Here is a 22,498-nt window from a genome sequence, read left to right on the forward strand (position 1 = left end):
AATTCACAATTGATTTAATTGCTGTATATCCATTTTGAAAGTCGCTGACTGGTAACAGAATAAGGAAATATTATATACTTACTCATATTAGAATATTTATATTATTTTACCTTATTCTCAGATACAGTTAGTTATACGGTGCGAATTTACGATTAAAAGATTGCGACGGAGATGAACTTAGCGTTGAACTTGAAGATATATATGAATTTAACCCAAGTATCTTATATATATACGCTTATTAAAGGTTGATCCACTCACAAAAGATTGATAATATTAATTACACCCCAAAAACTCCATATTTTATTAAATTATAATATAGAAAGTAGACATGTTTATGAACGATTATTAATTTTTATCGATGGCTAGACTTTTTTTATGGTATGTAAGTATGTCGGTACGGTAAACCAAAAGATGTCACAGAGAGTTGAAGCTTTCGAGATGTGGCTGTATAGACGCAATCTCAAAATACTCTGGATTGACCGGGTGACAAATTTCTCAGTCGAATGGGAAAGGATCGAAAAGTTCTATATAGTATCAAAACCAGAAAACTACAGTACATCGTCTATATTATGAGAATACATAAATTAAGCATATTATAAAAAGGAATTATCAACATTAAACGTAGCAGAGGACGATGCCGTATTTCATGGCTTAAAAATCTCCGTGATTGGTACAAGTTTGTACAGCTATACTAAACTGTTCCGAGTAGCAGATTAAAAAGTTAAGATCACCATTATGGTGGCTGACATCTGCTAGGGGATGGCACAATAAGAAGAAGGAAGACGAAGACCCTTACAGTTTAACACTTTTTATTACCTGTATTTTTTGTCAAATATGGGAAGCCTTTATAAGTAAATATATTATTTGTTCTGTTTTATTAGCTGAATTGATAAATAGGTTTAGTACTGCCATTTTCTGGTGTAAATTAAAAATGTATACATGGTATATAATATTAATTACACATTTTTAAATAAAATATTGCTACACACAAGCTTTCCGAGTTACATAGCCAAACAACTGAAGAATTCATATCTGGAAGATGGCTGCGAGTCTGCATATTATCCTTAACTCTCTGGCAGTCCAAAAAATCTTAAGAACATGCTCCCAATACCACATTTCAAAGCTATATCGATACGTTTTGTATATAACTGTAAACAAAAATAAGGTTCTATGAAAAATGAGATAGGTAGTAATTTTCACGTAATAGTTATAGGTATATTCAAAATGCCTGGTCCTGGAAGTGTTTTGCTACATCAAAATAGGGTTCGTTTTAGAATTCATAAAAATATACGCCGTCTATAACTTTTTATGTAAATATACCAGTCCATATAAATTCGGTCTGTGAGAAGGCATATATGAAAATTTTCCGGCATAATAAAAGTCATTACTATTGCCCACTCTATTTTTATATGATGTGAAAATATTTTAGCCAAGCACTTATATATTCGTTTACTTTACGACATCTATGGAAAACACATCACAAAACACAGTCAAGAGAGTATTAGGCTAAATCAGTATATTTTAAAACTATTAATTCAATTACCATTATTAGTATTACACAGAATGTACTAAAAATTGGTCGTAGATAATACGTATTAATTTTGGGATATTTTTGTTTATAGGTATGTAAAATTCTGCATTATTCTGAAATGCATAAAAAAATCTAATGGTTTAAATTGAATAACTTGCTTTATCTTTAAATTCTTTAGAAATAAAAAGGAGCCAATCTAATACGGGAATGGGACGACTGGCCTCCGGACAATTGGACGCCGCACTGTCATAGACACGTATAAAGAACGTAGACGAGGTATTTTAATCAGTTTCTATCTACTACTTAGTAGTTTGAATTCATTTTACTCTTAACATAATGTATTCTTTATCGCGGATTGAGACTTACCATGCCTAAGGCTTTATATAAAACATAAAACTCTTTTTTCGTTGAAACTTAAACATATGCACGATTAAATCATTGTTTACGTCTGCATATTTACATTCTCACCAACTATTAAATCATAATATAACCACTTAAATATAAATGATAATATTGAATATATTTTTTAAAAGTACCTATAAGTACCTAACGTCTATTTATTTTCGAATTCCGTGGCGGTCCAGTTGTCCGGTGACAAATCGTTCTAGACCCTCTAATACGTATTATTTGGTTGTGAATCAAAGTAACCGATACATATTTGACCCCCTTACTGGAAAATAACTATACCACGATAACGATAGTTTTCGATAAATTAGTTAAAAATGACACTACATACCCTTTTCTACATCGATCAAAAAATATTGTTTAATCTAGACTACAAATGAAACAAGAAATAGTACAGTGGTGATACGTAGCACGTACGCATTACGTGATTTTCGAACTGTTTTTAAACACTATTATCTCAAAAATTAATAGATTTAGGGAGGGCTCAAATATTGTTTTGTAATAAATACTATTGTCACTGCTAATAGTCTCCAACACACAGTTAGTAGGTAGTTAGGGCAACATATTTTTTTTAATAAGCTTTATCTACTCATGTATATAATCAAAAAAATCCATAAGACCATCTGTATTTATAGGTACCATTTAAAGGGCTATTTACTTAAACGTATGGACAAAATTGACATAAATAAATACCTTAAAAAAATACTAGAAATTATCCAATTACTGTACAATAATTATGTAAATCTACCCAACAAAAAAATTACCTTACAACTGTTGATACTTTCCCAAGATAATATTATCGTCTCTATCAATTTTACTACTTCAAATTATTTTTTTTAGATAAGACTTAAATCGAAAAATTATTTTAAAATTAAAGAAAATACGTAATACGTAATACTATGAATTTTATCATATTGAGATATATTATGCATAAAAAAATTGACACATTTTTGAAGGGGTTTTTAGGTTAATTATATTATGTTTTATTATATATTGTATATAAGTATACTAAGCTAATTTAACAATTCAAGAAAATAAACACATTCAAGTTTTTTGTGTATAATTTGAACATTTCAAAGAGTGACTGCTGTGTAGTTCAAAAATTGAGAGGAGCGCTTTTGCTTCTTACCTACTCAATTTCCTTGCTACAAGTACACCTAGAAGCTAACCCACATCCCTTATGTTTGTATTCTCTGAGGCATATCAGCAGTTTTTACGAGTTATAGTAAGTTGACAGATATTTGTTCAATTTATCTGCCTGTTGTAAATAGAAACACTATATAATTTAAGGTATATTTGATAAACTTACTTATATTGTGTTTGCAGATATTTATGATAAGTGCAAGTGGAAGTACATTTTAACCTGTTTTGAAATAGGTATTGTGTATCATATTATAATTTTATTGTAATATTAAACACGCGTTTTTAAGTTTTTTGAAAAATTTACATTAGGTATTGAAAAAAACAGCAACTGTGTGAAAACAGTGCAAATGCGAGATTGAAACTGGCAATTGGCACCGAATTAAATCAAGAGCTAAGTAGATTAACCTTTGTTTCACGGTGGGAACTCCAATTTATTTTGAATGATATTGGAATAAAATCAAATTAAAGTATTAATGTGTTTCTTTTTTATAAAGTAGAATATTCTAATTGCAAAATCCCGCGAACGTTTGAATCAATACAGCACCCTAAAAGTCTAATAAACCGTCAATGAATTATATCAAACAATAGTGATGAAAACGACGAAATTTGTTCTGAATTAAAGTAAATTATCGTAAAGCAACCGTACTATAGAAGAGATCTTTACTTATTTAAAATATAGCGATGCCATTAAACCTTCAGAGATTTTCGATTATATCTTCAGTTATAAAGACAATAGATTTCCCTGGGCAAAAGCACCCTCGTTGTATCGAATAAAATACATGAAGTAACGCAAGTTCGTGGATATAAGTACATGTACATAAAATAGACAGGGCCGCTTTAAGTAATTTTTTGCCATGGTCTAAAGAAAAAAATATTATTTTGCGGAAAAATAAATAAACTGATAATTTATAAGTAGGTAAAAAAAAATAAAACATGACTGGTGTATGGATATTGCGTAATATCTACATCAGCATCATCAAATTTACTGCTGGATGCAGGCTTCTTCTAGCCCTCTCCACACTTCGTGGCCTATAGTTATTCGCTGCTATGTACATCTACAGAACTTTATAAGATTGCCTATCCAGCAGGTTTTACTTTAGTGTTTACTGTATAACAGTATTTATCCATCGCCGAGCTGAGCAACAACTTCAATAATTATTACTTAGCAACATCTATCAAATCGCGTACTTTTGTCCGTTTTCTTGGCCGTTGGTTTATTTTGCGGTCTTTCCGCGGTATGCCCAACATGCACCATTCAATGCTACGTTGCATCACTTCTATTTTCAGTATCTTACATTAAGGGCACATATTTCACATGCATACGTGAGCACTGGTAGCACACATCGGATGGACATGTTACGCTTAAGACATAAGCTTAAGACATACTGGGAGGTTAATTTTGAAAATATTATGCAGACGCCCTAATCCACACCAGTTTGATTTTATCTATTGATATAGAACCAAATATATATTAATATTATAAATAAAACCACATTATATGGATCTTCTCAAACGAGTATTTTCCGACTTACTTTCTTCAAGGCATGCTCGCCTTTCATTGTCTTGAAGCTCGTAGGTCACTTCTGCTCTTGAAGCATTTTCCCTGATCTCACGTGGTATAGTTTCCAATCCAGATATTCTGGTTAATTTGAACTTTTATGCAACCGTCAATTATATGCGTGGTCGCAGCCATGACCTATTTTGGGTGAAAGCTGTTTCCTCATGTCAGGCGCACCAGGTACTCAATAGTGAGGGCTGTGCGGCTGGTCAATGCACTCTCTAGAGATTTAGAAATTTTTAGCGATGCAATAAGCACTTTTTTTAAAATTCTATTTAATTATTGAATTTGTATTTTTTTTTTGAATTATTATTGTTTTTTTTATTTCTTTTCTATAATTTTTTTTTGCGTTGTTTTTTTTCTTTACCTTGTTTTTTTCTCTAGTTAATTTACTTGTACATTTTATTCTAAATGTCATATTGTTAACGTCTTGAATCAATAATTTGTTATGTAATAAATAAAATATTGACACATATTTTTAAGAAGGCTTGATTATTAGTTAGTTGCTACCATTGAGTGAGTAACTAACACACACAAAGAATGGTTAAAATTACTAGAATATTACTAGACCATGGAAATTGAATTAAGAACATAAATGGATTAGTTATACGGCAGTATGCAGGTTATTGAGCAATTTTTAATGATATAGGAACAAAGCTGCAAGCATCTGTGACTTTCAGATGGAACGACGCTGTCAATAAAGCCTAAACTATTATGGTTTGGCTTTAGCAGAGTTTAATTGAATTAAAAAAAAAAATAACCTGCACCATCCGCCAATTAATAGTATTCTTAGTTAAATGAAAACAAATAAGTGTGACCGACAAAGTTAAGTGTGTACTATTTACTTCGAATCTCAACAGCCTACCCCCACTCCTCGCTACTACGGTAAAAGGAAGGTAGGCCAGCCTAATTATAATTGACACCTTGCATCTCGTATGAGGCTAGCACATTCACCGGAAATTAAAAAAAGTACAAGTTATTATAAAATTTTCCCCCAGCGCTCTGCATTGTAAGGCGCTTTCGTCTACAGCACAATTAACCCATATTATTATGACGGCCCTGCCAAACCAAGCTCGTGTGTACCTAAAATACATGGAGTAAAACAAGTTAGTGGATATACCTATGTACCTATATACATGGAGGCATCAGATAAATCTATTAATTGCGGTTGAATGTGTCACGTTTCTACGCGGCGCGGTTGTAGTAAGCCACGCATTACAGACGACTTAATGCGTTAAGCAGCTGCCACACACAACCTACCCAAAGAACAATGTTGCCAGATGAAGGTATTAATTACATACATTTATAATATAACCTAGAAAATGCTTCCTTAACTGATTTGCAGTAGTTCCCAAAAGAAATTTTACATGTGTCAGCCCCAGCGTTAAAACCTGAGCTGATTATTTTTAATGCTATTTTTTATTTTCTTCTTATTCTCATTGTAGATCATTAGGGCCACCACTCACGGCGATGGCTGCCCGCAACGATGCGACGCAATAAGGTATAAACGGCTGGTCGGTGTGCATTATTGTGCGTCACGATGTCTGCCTTAGATTTATTTTCGTCCTAGCTATACTTCCAATAGTTGAGAGGTTTGCTAAGAGTACGGTGGCTAATGACTCCATCATATCAGGTATTATGTAATATTCTAGTTTCAACCATTCTTACGGAGTGTACATTTAAGAAAGTTCTCATATTTTGTCATCCCTATCTGACCACAGATCATCTTTGCAAATTTCTAACGTGTGATATTACCTTTTAAGGATTTTTTTAGTTTTTTGCCTACGATGCATCCTCAGTGCTGCAACCTCGCAGCATTCACTGACAAGACTAAGGTTTATTGGTCCTCACAGACGTATGTCACACTTGCAGAATGTGCTGACTGTAGATGAAGTTATATGCGATAATTTGATAATAATTTACTATCGCGTTGCTGCATTGTCACAACGTTTGCTGACATGGCCTGGGACTGTTGACTCTCACAATCGTAATATTAACCATACTAATTAAGAGCGTAAGTCTCTAAGATAAGCATCCATCTTAAGGAGCCCAATATTAGCCACTAATATTGCGTCGATTATAGTTTCCGTACATAATAATACGTCATATTATAGCAGATAATAAATCTACGGAAAAGAAGCAATGAATATGCAGTTCATTGTGGGACATTTATTCGTGCGCCACAGTACGTGAAACATGAGTTCGTATAACATTTTATCAAATGAGGACTTCTTCGTTGAACATTATTCAATAAATTTGTATGTATCTTACAAAATGCGTCGATAGTACTATTCTAATTAGATTAACCCTAACCTATCCTAACCTAACCTAGTAAAGACATCTCATAAAATTTGCCACATATTGTAGCATAGGTACAAATATACTCCACGGTGAAATGTTCAACGAAGAACTCGTCATTTGATTACACAAACTCATGTTTTACGTACTGAGGCGCACAAATAAGTGTCCTGCGGTGAACTGTTTACGTACAAATTTTCGGATACGAAATTAGCAACTCAGGATGCTGTAAATCCAGACGATTCTGCATAGCCTTTTTAATGTCAAAAAATTAACAAGAGGTGCCACATTTAATACAAAATATGAATACGTGTATTAATTAAGGCGCTAAGTACCAAAAACAAAAAAACTGACATTTTTATAGAAAATTGTTTTACATACTAACGCCAATAACTTCAACTATGGTCTAAGTGCCTCAATTAAGTCAAAAAAATACAGCAAAATATTTAAACCTATCGACATTGTAAGTCCGTTGGCCTGTTTTATTTATAATGGTGTAAATAGCACTAGAGTGGTCAACCTCATTCAATATAAAATGGCTGACGATGGTGTGTTGACACTTGCAAGTTCTTAATACCTAAAATTATAGAAGCTGCCGTGATTGCTTCACACTGTAAAACCACATTTTTCAAAAGGTCTGCTTCATGAAATTTTACTGCAATGACTCAGTATTTTGTAAATACAGGCAATACTAATTTTTGGTACTTAGAGCCTTAATTAATACACATATTCAATGTATTTTGTGCAATAAATTCAAGTTTGAGTAAGTTTACGATTAATTCTGGGCATACGTCATCTATAGCTGAAATCACCGGTCAGTGAAAGTCCATCGTTTATCCGTAACTATATACTCTCCGCACTTTATTTTTATATGGACACACTTGTAAATACAGTCAACTGCTTCCCTTTTATTTTACGATATTAAATTTAAACTATTTTTATTACTGAAAAAATATTATTTGTCTAATATGGCAACACTTCCGACGACATTGTTTAAACTTATTTTATACATTGCCTCATCTTGTATTCCGTGTAGACATACGTGCTATCAATGGAGCTGATTTAACATGTTGAAAATTCCGCGCGAGGGTGTACTACAAGGAAATTAAACTAGATTTATATCGGATAACACTCGTGTAAATAACACTGTGTCCCAGAAACTGTATTCAAAATGAAAGTGTTGCTACAAAATAACGACATACATTTAAAACTAGCTTATATTTAACCGTCATAATAATAATATGATAGTAGAGGGTTTCGCCAAACAGTAGGTAGTAGTAAATTGTATTATTAAAGTTATCGGTATGTACAGCAAAAGTGACAGTACTGAGTACAGTAACTGCTCTAACTGTTAAAGCAAATGATTTTTATTGTTCAATTGTTATATTAATAAACATGCCCTTGCTTTTTCGTACAAGGTAGTTGAGGTTAAGTTAATTACATTGAGTCATTTACGTATTTGCGTTTATGCTAATATTGAAAATTTTTCCCGATTACAGTTATTAGGTAAAGTGTGCAGCCAATTATTATATTCCTCCATTTTTTTAAGGTTAGAATTAAATATTTTATTTAGTGCTCTGTAGTTATTTTGTTGTTTAGTATTTTGTGAGGATGTCAATTTCGTGATTATGTTGTCTACGCAAAGCTCCGAGATACCATCGCTCATTTTATAGTATTGGGTAGTCGTTGATGGCATGTGGCAGTGTATATACATCATATTGATACGTCCATTTTTTATATATTTATTATAATTATAAGGCTTCAGTTGATAATGTGCAGATTATTCTAATTTCAACGTGATATAAAATAATTACAAGATAAAAATAACTTTTTATATACAACTTTTTAAATTTTCTGCTGAATCATATAAACTTGACTTGACTAGCTTAAACGATAAAAAATGTACTTGATAGCAATACTACTGAAATGTCATTTTGACACGTCATATTGATTTCCATAGTAACGCACGTATATATTAATAATTTAGTTGCTAGGACCCCAGAATCCCCGAATGGTGTCGAAATGGGTCTAGGACGATTTGGCACCGCGAACTGGCCTCCGCCGATTGGCCTCCGGTAATTGGCCGCCGGTACAATCGGACGCCGGCCCAATTGGACGCCAACCCAATTCGACGCCGACCCAACTGGCCTCCGGGAGATTGGACGCCGCACAGTTGAATTAAATGCGCAAAGGAATAGACGTACGTTACGATTTGTTGGAGTAAATAAGCAAGTCAGTTTAATATGCTTCTATCTTCTCAGTAGTCGTACCTTATACATTTCGCGCTTGACACATTTTTAATATAGATTGAGAAAAATTATTATGCCTTATGATGTTTATTAAAAGAAAATAATTCTTCCCTCGCTAAAACTTAAAGATGTGCATAATCAATTAATTTATTGTCTATACATGGGTACTTATTTATATTTACAACAAATATTTAAAATAATGTTAGATGTTAGAATGAAAATTACATTATATTTCAGCGTTTTATCGACTTAATATTATAATAAAGCTTAAACATGTATATTATTATGCATAAATGCGTATTTTAAGATAGTATGAAATTACAAACAAAATATTAAGTAAGTTATCTGCTAAGTATAAATGTTTCAGTAGTTTGATTGATAAACTACTTAGGTACTGGGTGCCGGACGAAATCTCGAAGGCCGAAATCCCGAAAGCCTAAATCCTGAAAGCCGAAATCCCGAATATCGAAATCCCGAACGCTGAAATCCCGAATGGCCGGAATCCCGAAGGCCGAAATCCCGAAAAATAAAAAAAATACAAACATCAATGATTGCGCAATTTTTGCAAGAGATACAAAAACTCATTTTTTGTGGAAATATAAAAAAAATGTAAAATACAAACATCAATAATTGCGCAATCGTGAATTGCGCAATTTTTCTAAGATGCACAAAATCCATTCGTTCTACAAAATGGTCTCTCCTGAAAAAATTGCGCAATCAGAAAAACCCATTTTCCAAAAAAATGGGATTTGTCTCTCTTACAAAAATTGCGCTCACGATTGCGCAATTATTGATGTTTGTATTTTACATTTTTTATATTTCCACAAAAAATGGGTTTTTGTCTCTCTTGCAAAAATTGCGCAATTATTGATGTTTGTATTTTTTCATTTTTCGGGATTTCGGCCATTCGGGATTTCAGCATTCGGGATTTCGTCCGGCACCCAGTACCTAAGTAGTTTATCAATCAAACTACTGAAACATTTATACTTAGCAGATAACTTACTTAATATTTTGTTTGTAATTTCATACTATCTTAAAATACGCATTTATGCATAATAATATACATATTTAAGCTTTATTATAATATTAAATCGATAAAACGCTGAAATATAATGTAATTTTCATTCTAACATCTAACATTATTTTAAATATTTGTTGTAAATATAAATAAGTACCCATGTATAGACAATAAATTAATTGATTATGCACATCTTTAAGTTTTAGCGAGGGAAGAATTATTTTCTTTTAATAAACATCATAAGGCATAATAATTTTTCTCAATCTATATTAAAAATGTGTCAAGCGCGAAATGTATAAGGTACACCTACTGAGAAGATAGAAGCATATTAAACTGACTTGCTTATTTACTCCAACAAATCGTAACGTACGTCTATTCCTTTGCGCATTTAATTCAACTGTGCGGCGTCCAATCTCCCGGAGGCCAGTTGGGTCGGCGTCGAATTGGGTCGGCGTCCAATTGGGCCGGCGTCCGATTGTACCGGCGGCCAATTACCGGAGGCCAATCGGCGGAGGCCAGTTCGCGGTGCCAAATCGTCCCATTCCCTGTCGAAATAACTTTTCATACAAAACAGAATTAACTGAAAATGAATTCAATTCTACTTAAAGATGGCTAAAAGTGTTTAAAAAATGCATTGGCATCGTGTTCTGATATATTCTAAAAGTTTCAAATGTCTAGCTAGTCGGGAAGTTAGTTAAAAATCGATTGCAAGATTTGTAACGGACAAAGAACCACCGGACAAATAAGAATACGAGCTAAGAAAAACGTTGTAAAAAGTAAATAACCAAAGCACGATTAAACACTTGATTAATATTGGATTGTGGTCTTATCGGTTTTTGTAATTATATGCATCATATAATACGATGATATGCCTGTTTTTACTATTAGGAATCTAATAAATAATTGACAAAAATATTGAGATAATTTTTCGTACATTCTTTGATCCGCTCTCTGTCTAGTCACTAGTAGATAAAAGGACGTATAGTATATTATATTCGATTGTCAAGATATATGCTAAAATATTTTTTTTTTATGAACCTTAACTGATTCAATCAGGTCTCTCCATTCAGAATTATTATCCAACAGATACGTATTACTATAGACGCGTTGGTTATTTGATCCACCCAGCAAAATCATAGCCTTCCTTAATCTAATGGGCATTGATTTAGTATGAATATAGTATAATTATTCTGAAAATAGAAGTTAATTTTGGAATATTTGATATGCACAAAACTAGTATTATTCATCAAATAAACAAAAAAGTTAAATAAACAAGATGCAATCACACACCGCAAAAATAAAAAGTAAGTCGCTAATTCTTTTACTTGAAACTATTAATAATCTTACCACCTACTGCTTTTACTTTATTATAAGTTTTCGTATTAATATTTAATTTATTATGTAAGTAGAAAAAATGTTGATAATGCAACAGTTGAAGTGACAATAGTAGCGTGTATGCCTTGCAATCAATAGGTCCATGGTTTGATTCCGTCTGCTGCCTTAAATATGACGCTTCTTCGCCGTGACTTACTGGAATTTACTCTACTGGGAACTTTGAAATAACTACCACTGTTTTTCTAAATGTGTTCTGCAAGTTTAAGATGAGATAATTAGGATCAATACACTAAGTAAACCAGTTCATGACTATGCCATGGTGACTTTGAGGCTAAGTTATACGTGTTTCGTTTGATAGAGCATGTTCTGATATACAAATGCGGGCACGACCGTCAATTTATACTGAACACGTCGTCTGGAATTACTCGCTTATAGGCAGTTTCATGACAACAAAATTTTGTCATTTCGATCATGTTTATGCTAAAACGTAATGGACGGTGGCCATGTATATATTTTGGATGCATTTACATGACGCGTTAGGTTGGCGTAGGTAACTCAAATCATACGATGAGTGAAGGAGTTTAACGTTAAAAATTGCTAATTTTGACATGATCAGGTTGAAAACGTTTATGCTAATATTTATATTAATACAAAATATCCAATACAATGTATTCTATTTTTCTTTTATTGTGTTAACTGCTTATTGCTTCATATTTTGTTTTGTGTTATGTTAATTTCAGAATATTTTATGTAATTGTCCTTAATGATTTAGTGTGAAATATTAATATCCAATCTCATTAATTTTAATTTAATTGTTATTGAAAAAGTATTATTGGACGGATAATGCAATGTATTGGTAGATTGTTTGTGTCACCATTCGAATTTGTTTTGGTAAATACTTGTTTTATAAATATTATTCAGTTGAAAATATCCCTCTGAGATGGACAACATTGGTCCTGATTTATTTATTAAAAGTGGAATCCCTACTAAAAAAATTGCGTTTTATTAAATTAATCAATAATGTATTCTATAATAATATGTGACTTTACAATATGCACTCAATAAATAATAATATTAAGCATGGTTAATAGATGGAAAAAAGTTGTTTAAATGTTTTTATAATTATAACCTAATAAAGAAAAATCCAATATATCCAGGAACAGTGTTATTATCGCATTTACAATAATTATTTACTGAGTTTCATATCTTAGGGTAGGTGTATAAAAACCAGACGTTTTTTTTCTAAAAATAAGGGTGGATATGAATATAGTGTTCATTTAAAACGATGCGCGTGTTTTGACACCGATTTTGTATACAAAATTAAATTTAGATATAAAAAGCGAATGAATATAATTAAGTTAGACACTTACCCAAATCATCAAAGTCTGATGTCGTATTTGGTTGATATTTCTGACACATTTGGTTTGTACCATTTAGCAATACACAGATTTGTTATTTCCACACAATTTTTACAAAGCTATTATTGTAGGTAGGGTACAGAATGTAAACAAAATATTTTTAGCTATTTCTATAAGTATACCAAATCTCGATTTGCCACCCTTAGAGTAACTGCCACCCCCAAGCGACGGTCAATTTGCCTACCCCTATTAGACGTCACTGATAATATGGAGTGGAATTCAAGTTATAATAAAATTGACAAAATACCTGAAATAATTGATATTCGGTTCACAAAAACCGCATAAACAAAGGATATAGTTAATATATTATGAATACCTAATGTGTTTTGATTGGGTATATTATTTTTTGTGTTGTAAAATTTAATACGAAATGTAATGTTAATATTATTTTAAAGGGCAACCTTTAATATCGCAGACGTCAGATAACATCCTTGGTCGGTATTAAATTCATTTTTATGAGAATGATTTTATGTAAAAACGATAAGCTATGCAGTATTACAACCAACTCCAATAAACGTCACCGTAAATATGTACCCCCTAGCAAAGCTGTAAAAAATGGGATACTATCTAAAATTTTGTATTTTATTTTATATTAGAAATGTCCTATTATAATAATGGCAATTATCTTTGACGTATTTCTCCCCTATTTACACATTATTACGATACAGCATCATTTATATTTGCATGGTTCGATTTCTTCTTATTTTATCTAGTTTTTTTGTTATTTGCATATTATTATATTTTTAAATATTACTATGTTAATAATGTTAGGCTAATTATAATATATTATAATATAAATAGAAACATTACTGGTTAGAATATATTTAAATTTGTTTTATAATAAATGTAAGTTGAATAAAAACACCACGATGAACACCCACGATGGCCGCGTGGCTTAAGCGCTGACCTCTCGTGTCGAGGGTCCCAGGTTCAAATCATACATTACTCATCAATCATACATATAGTCTGGCAAGAATACATATTGTTTTTCAATTTGTGTATGAGTCAGAGTATGGACGTAATAGGTTGAGCAAGTGGCTGACATCCATTTTTCGTAAAAATAAAAATCTGTTAATATAAACTTCCACTCTGTGGAGGCCCATATGATTCTATTAGGATCGAACATGGTCGAAAGAAAAAGAAAGTAAGTTGAATAATACGCTAATGTTTGTTTTTTTTGATAACATAAAAAGGTTAAATTTAACTATTATCGTGAATCCATTGACGCTATTTTTACTTTTGGTACATTATATAAAATTACTTGGGCTATAATTTTAATGTATTAATAATATATTTATAGATCACTTATTTAAACTGTCGACGGTATTTCACCTATTTTTCGTATACCCAGAATATAATAAATTTGTCTAACCATAACTTACTATGAAATAATAAGATATAAAATAAGTTTTCTATATTTAACTATCAATTGCTTTGTGAAACTTATAATATTTTTATCTTTGACATTTTCCTATAAACATTTTTATTTTGGTCGTTGAATAATTTTACTGTATTTAATTCATATGTGTACATTATGAATGTTTCAAACTATTTGTAAATTTTGATTGAAAACAGTTTTGAATTCTGAATTCATCCAGGTCACAGTAGAATAATAATTGGCAGGCACACATATTTTTCTTTATTTTGTGCTCAAACTTGTCACCCGACAAACATGTCCATGTGGCAGAGTATTATAGGATGCAAACCGCATCCACTAGGAATGTCTGAGATTGTACTCCAAAAGGGAAGAGATGCTCGAGTCGTGTCAGCCTTTTGCATTGCTTTTTCGTATAAGGTGGTTTCTTAGTAATTTTGAACAATCTCAAACACCCGACTTTGAAAGAATCACATAAATATATTGTGTCCTCACCGGAAACCAAGCCCGGAGCTCCCAGACGGAAGGTCAGTTATTATAGTACCGTACGCACTGCACCACGAAAGCCGCCTATTGCGGCGTTTCAATGCGGACGTGAAGATCTCGTCACATAGTTTTGTGTACCCATATTATTTCAGCCTTGTTTTTTGTACTACATATACATTATGTTTAATAATTAGAATCATTTATCTTTGTCGGTTCACTATGCTCATATTTACAATGGGAAACTTTATTAGAAAGTCTTTGTAAATTCAGTCAGAGCACACTTAAGTGCGTGGTGACCTTAGTTTTGGGTATCTTCTCCTGAAATATTCCTAAGCGTAAAAAAATATTGATGCTTCATACCAAACGTAGGGCCTCGTGATACACTCGATTAATTGTAGTGCGGGATGAGTTAGTTTACAGGTATTGTGTTATAGAATGATTCCAGTCTATGTATTTAATAATATTTTATGAAACACTGAACAATCGATCTCAGAATAATATGGTTAATAATAAATATAAGTACTAGCAGAGCCAGCTGGCGTTCACCAGTCTGTCTCACTAGTATAAGTATAATTTTATATAACGTACTTGCAGTCTCAATCAGATCCAACGACTCATGCTTATTGTATGTCCAGATCGCACCCGATTGTGAAAGTTCCTGGAGTCTGGCAAAATTTCCTTATACGACTCTGTCGACGATCGGTTAAAATTGTGTCGACGAATTCCGTACATTCTTGGTAATGATTGACTCAACTCACCGATTGTACCAAATTTAATTTGTGCTTTAAGTATAACTGAATATACATAATTTGAAAACATCTCATGCATATATACACTAGAAAAAATCGTTTTGTAGAAAAAAAATATGACACCCGACGGGACTTGCATAATATACGTTCATAATGCATATAGGTGCATTAGATGTTTTAGAATTATGAAAACCTTTTCAGTATATAATATATAATGTTATATTCTGAAATCTTGTGTCTTATTCGTTGAATAAAAGAAATAGTTTATTAAGTATAATCTTTATTGAACTTTAAATAGTGTTTTTAATGTTAACCAACGACGAAGTCAGTGGAGACTGCCGAGTTTGTTTCTATATGCTCATTTTATTATACAATCCAAGAGGAGTTAAGAAATTCGGCTTATAGCTTATGACTTTTAAGAAGAGAATGCAAAGATAACCTTTGCTATGATGTCGTCGAGGAGGTTAAGTCCCTTGTCCTAATCCCTCTCAGTTGATTCTGACTGCTGCTGTTTTCTGAGATTTAGCAGAACGTATTATAAATAATCCTCGGACCAGACAAAGCGATGAAACATAAGAGGGGGAAATTAAGACAACCCTTGTTTTGTGAGGTAAGGCAACACTTTGAAAGGCGAACAAATGCTGGATATGCCCCCTTTGAAGCCAAAAATCAAAGTATTTTCTATAATTATCTTATTTTTTTTTAATATTTTCTCAGAAGACGTGGGTGTACTTTGATTCTTTTGTGACATCAATTCCCAAATATTTTTTTTTTATATTTTCACAGCTCGAGATATCAAGCAAATGGCGGCTTGTTCAACTTCAAACACAGTTCAACTTCAATAATTATCATCTTTGAATCATCATTTCCATATTTAGTATTTAAAAGTATTCCAAGTAAACAGATAGAATCTGTATTCATAATATGAGAGACGTAGTTTATTTTTTGAACCATAATGCTTAAAAAGAAAAATGATACTAACATCAAAAAAACGTGTTTGTAAGACTGGTGTACTCTAATTTTGTACTAGAATTAATGAAAAAACTTTAATTTACAACCAAAATACTAGTAAACTGTGTGTTTTTAATTTATGTCTCATGAGAGCGCAACATCTAAGGCTCGACAGATTCAAATACCTGGGTGTGCACATCATGGGGGATGGCATTTTGCAGAGAGAGCTCGCTATCCGAATGGGAATGGCTGGAGCAACATTCAACTCAACGCGGAGTGTCTGGGACTCACGATTGTACTCAGTCGAAACCAAATGCTGCCTATTCGATGCTTGCATTCTGACGGTGCTGTTTTACGGTAGCGAATCATGGTACCTTTCGAAGGCTCAGAGAAACCGTATACTGAGCTTCGTAAACAGATGTTTGCGACGGATACTGAGTGTACGGTATGACTTTACAAGTAACGAGGAGATAATATAATGCACTGAGCAGCTTCTCATCATGTTGAGAGTAAAGAAGCGACATTGGACCTGGCTCGGCTATGTGCTGCGTATCTCAGAAAGAACTTTAAGCTGACTTGCCTGTTCCTCAAGTCACCCGGATTCCGGCATTCTGGAAGGCCGCTAAATATGTTCTATAGAGTGTATATAGCAATGCAAGAAGACTGGCGAGCGACAAGGATTCTTGGAGGCGCATCGTGGTGTCCATTTACTCCAACTAAGGGGAGGATATAGCCGAAAAAGAATAAAAAACACCGCAATAAATAAACTATCCGGTACCATGCATACGCTTTGTCTATACTATATACTAAGTTTTAGATAGAAGAATGTGTCTTTTTTAAATAAATAAAATAAATAATAAAAATAAACCGCGGATATCATATTTAAATAAAATATGTAGACGAATCCAAGGTACGCGTGCGGTGACCTTTGAGTACCAAGTTAGTATGTAAGAAGTGGAGGCCACGACCACTTTTAGGCATATTACCATTATTTTTCATATAAGTACAATTTATTAATATTGTATCAGGTAAACGAATCATAAAATGAAGTAGGTACGTATCTTATATTAATATGTTGATCGTCCAGTTCATTAGTCAGACAACTCCAAATAACTAGCTTTGAGATATAATAGCAAAAGCAATATTCTAATGGTCACCAAAAAATCAAATATTATTGATTTATACCCGAATTTTATATATTTTATCAACAGGTGTTTAAAGATTAGGTACTTTTAGAGACATTTAGAAATATTCTTTTAATGAACCAGACAATAATATCAATATTTCGTTTAATACTTTAGAAGTTTATCAGCATTAGCATTTTTGGTGGAATTTTGGAGATATCTGAGTACTGAACCAGGTAGAATGTAAAATTTTACACAAAACTGAATATTTAACTCAATTTTCATTTTTTGGAGTTATCTGACTAATGAACTGGATGAACGATGTATACGGAATAATTATTGATCCCATTCTGGAAGTGCGACAGATGTTTTATTCTTTTCGTACGTTTTAGTCATTTTATTATTTAAGTATAGTATTTTGACGATTTCAGATAATTGGCCGATATGGACAGTTTTACAAGTTTTTTTTAAAAAACCATAAGCATTATAAATTATAATACAAAAATAAGATCTATTACATTATAAAATATTGATTATAATTAGTATTTATCACCATAATAACCAACTGGTGTGCTAAGATATTCATCTTTAATACTTATTTCCATGAAATGATGACGAGTTTTGAACAATTCTAATAATTTATGATGAAGTAATACTACTTCAAAAAATCTGGTTTAATTAATAAGTTATCTACCAACTTTATTTATGTCATCCAGTTGAAACTAAACATAACTATTGATTCTATTGTAAGAAAATAATGTAAGATCAGAAATACTACAAACTTTGTTTTCAATTAAGTCTAATTAATATTGCGTAGCTAAACTATGAATTCTTAAATAGTGAAATATCTCCCAATTATTATTTTATATCTCTTTGCAGCTACGCTTTGAATGAACATTATGTAAATTATTTAAATTGTTAAATAATAATCTTTCAAATGCTATCCTCACTTCCATAGAATACTAACACTTTCCAGTCAAGCGTTTTAGTCTGCGCCTCAGGGTAAAAACAACCCTTTGTGTTCTTCCCTAGCACTGTCATGAAAGACAGAAACCTTCTTTACCGGTAAATTGTGGTATCAAATTTCAAAACTTGTTATTTCTTTTTTTGAATGATGCCACATTATAAAATCTTAGAGATAAGTTAGCGTAGAGTTTCCCAATTAAATTGAGTCAGAGAACGCTTTTACATTAAAAAAAAATATTGCAAAACATCTTTTGCAGTATATGAAGTGGAGGAGATAATATTTTTGTTGCTTGGATGTTGTGAGAAGTGTCGATACAGGAATAAATAAATAAAATAATATAAAGATAACAGCGTGAGAATATGATCGTGGGTACGGATGAACTGGTGAGATCGATGTGATCGAGAGATTGATTATACTAATGAACTGAGAGACTGTTAGTTGACTATGTAAACTGACCGGAATCAATGTGAGAGTGGTGCGCCGAATGACGGACTCGTGACGATAGTAGTGCGTCGCGTGATGGACTCGATGACTCCATTTTATTTATGTAAATGCAGTCCATATCTTACAAGAGACATTGTCGCGATTAATAAATCATAATTGACCCTACTGATCTAGTTATTATTGAGGAAATGCCGACGATCGTTTTCGATCTATTGTATTCTTTTGACAAGAAGACATACCTACATATTATTAAAGTGTGTCACCCATGTGAAGCTGAGTAGTATGATTGCATCAATCTTATAATATTATAATAGCAAATGGGTTCATAGAACAAATTTTAATATCTAATATTTAATATTAAATTTTCCAAGGAGAGCAAGTCACATCTTGTCCGCTTTCGTGAATAACCCCAAAAACAACAAGATAAACTTCTTTACACTATTATATCTGATGACTATTAGAAGTAATATTGATTAGAATGATGCTGAAAATCCAAATCAAAAACTTGTCTAGTGTTTTATAAAAAAAATAGCCGAGTTCTCAAAGTTTTTATTCAAAGATGGAAAACACAAAAGAAAAGAGTGTGTAAATTGATTACAATGTTACTGGATTTTTTTATTCAAATCCAAGTTCTGATTCTTCAATAAATACTTACGATAGGAAGTAGTGGGATTGTTTTATCTGTCGCATTAAAACATGCCTCATTTAATTGTCGACAAGATTTCAGTTTTGGGTAACCACGAAATATTTGACAACCATTTTTATTGAAAAGCCTCTGGGTTTCAGGGAACCCATTTAGGAAACACTGAGTTAGTAATTAGGGAGTAAGAGGGGGCTTTTGGTAATATTTTTTTAAAAAATGTTTCTATACAGAGTGCATTGCCAAACTTTATCTATGTATGTGCTATCAGTAGTAACGACGCAGCAGCTTTTGACAATAACATTTTCACGGCGTGAATGTAGAATATACTGCCAAATCATATTGACAGGCAGTGTCGTTTTTTTTACGCTTTTAATTAGAAAGTATAAATATTCCCTTTTAGTATGATATTTTTTCTATCATTTGAGCAAAAATTTCATTTTAAAATCACTTAGTCAATCACAAATATAGTGACAATATAACAAAACATCAATATTTGTGGTAAAATAAAGAACAAATGCGATAGATTATTACAAATTTGTTTACTTTAATCTTTGCGAGTGAGTCAGTATTTACGATCACTAAATTATGTTTTCGAAAGAAAATAATAATATATGTTGCACGAACAATATTTAATGGTGTCAGATTTAGTACTGGCGACTCATTTAGGTGTTGGTATAGTTAGATTAAACTGACACTAACACCGTTCTAAAGTGATTTTATCGTGACCGTAATGTCAGAAGAACGTATCAATCCTCTACTTATCGTATTAAAATAAATCTCGATTTTTTCAATTCAGAAAAGAATTACAATATCCAAGTGACGTTCTTTATAAAAAGGTTTGAGAAATACGAATAAATCGCTTTGTTTTGAATTTATAGCAAAGAATATTGTATTTCGGATAGGAGATAATATTGAAATGACTTTTTCAAAATGACTCCCCAGTCGTGCCTTCAAAGGAATTGAGTCTTTTAGAATCTTTATCACCATTTGGAACAATTCTCACGAATCTGTCAGGGATTTGTGGTCTTGCACGACCAATCAATTCAATATGAGCAATCATATGGAAAGCTTCACGTTGTAAATTGTATTATGATAATGTTTCATTGATATAAGTTGATTTTTTTTTATTATACAAAAAATACTTTTTTGTCAGTAGAGTTTTCTTAACTTTTTTGAACTACCACCTTTTATTAGAGAATACCAAAATCTCAACCAAATTTCGAGCCACTACTCGATGAAACTATCTCCTCGATATCTCAGTAAAATGATAAATACACAATAGATATTGTTTTGCAATTGCATGTAAATTCATATTTATATTCAATATCGTAGCAATAATGTATTATTAGAAACATACATAAATACTATTAAGCAGTGGCAAAGGGTGACATTTGGAAAGAGGTAGGCTGTGAAGTAACCACGCTTGTCAGATATATTTACGGGAAATAAGAAGATAACCTAATATTACTACTGATGAATAGGTACACTAAATCGATGACACTTCAAAAGCTCAATTAGTTTGATTTAATTGGTTTAAAAATAAGCAATTCGTTTGAATTATGTATTTTCCTAACCATTTATAAATCTAACATACCTACGATCAAAATATATTACCTTTGCAAATATCCGTTGTTGTGAATAATATGTTCCATAATAATTTATAATTTAACCCGTAAAACTAGACATTTTAAAATACTTCTATATTTAAAACACAGACTTTGGTATAAATAATTGATAAATAAAAATTGCGAGATAAATTATTTTATATTTTTAACAATCAATATTTATATGTGATTGAATCCCATAGAATTTTTTTTTAATTATCCTATTAATAATTATTTTGAATAAATGTGCCCTAGCGATGTAAGCGCAAAGTAAACAACTTATGATTTCGGAATAAAACGCCAGACAGTGATTGGTGCCATGAGTCATACAAGTCATACAAAACAGATCTGGAAAAGGGGTCAAATTAATTCATAATATAGTTGAATCCAAGCGGCGCTAGTATGGGTATATGGTTATAAACCTTATTAAATAAAATAAAACTTCTAAAATCTGACGATAGATGACTCTCAATTGGATGGATTTTTCAGCGTATTTTTTTTTTTTTTAAATTAAATTAGTTACTTGAAGAGATATTTTTCTTAGAAGGTAGGCTTTAAATAATCGCCTACTATGGAGCCTTCGCCACTGCTATTAAGTAATCCTTTTTTTTAATAATTAACTAATGAATTTGTCTTCATATAAAATAATTGCCCTAACGGTATAGTGTTACACATTTTTTTATTTATTAGTGATGGACAACCAGATGGCCATGAGCCGAATGGAAATTTTAATATTTCATATAATACGGTTAAAAAAACGTTAAATAAATCACACACCCACTTAATTATAAGTACATTGAGAAAGTTTCCAATGTAACCTAGTAACACTGATTTATTTAGCATATTCTTTTATTTAAAAAAAACACAAAAACCGTTAGTATTTTTATAAACATTTCATATAGAACCTACTAGTATTATCGTAATAAGGTAGGAGGCCTTTAGCTTAATTGCTTAAAGCTCAAATCCCGTTAGACGTCGTATTTTTATCAAATGTGATTTTTTATAGTATGTATATAACTGAGGTATTTTCAAGTTATGTATGTCCAATATATGGAATATGGAATGGCTGTGCGACCCATCTACAATAATAAGAAAACTGTTGAATTATTGACCATACCGAAAAAATGTGCATCACTAATAAATGTGTTTGATATAATGAATGATAATGATATAGGTACGCGAATATTTTTTTTATCAGAA

This window comes from Rhyacophila brunnea, unplaced genomic scaffold, assembly GCF_057557595.1.
Source record: "Rhyacophila brunnea isolate RB1 unplaced genomic scaffold, BYU_Rbru_1.0 scaffold_19, whole genome shotgun sequence".
NCBI lineage: Eukaryota > Metazoa > Arthropoda > Insecta > Trichoptera > Rhyacophilidae > Rhyacophila > Rhyacophila brunnea.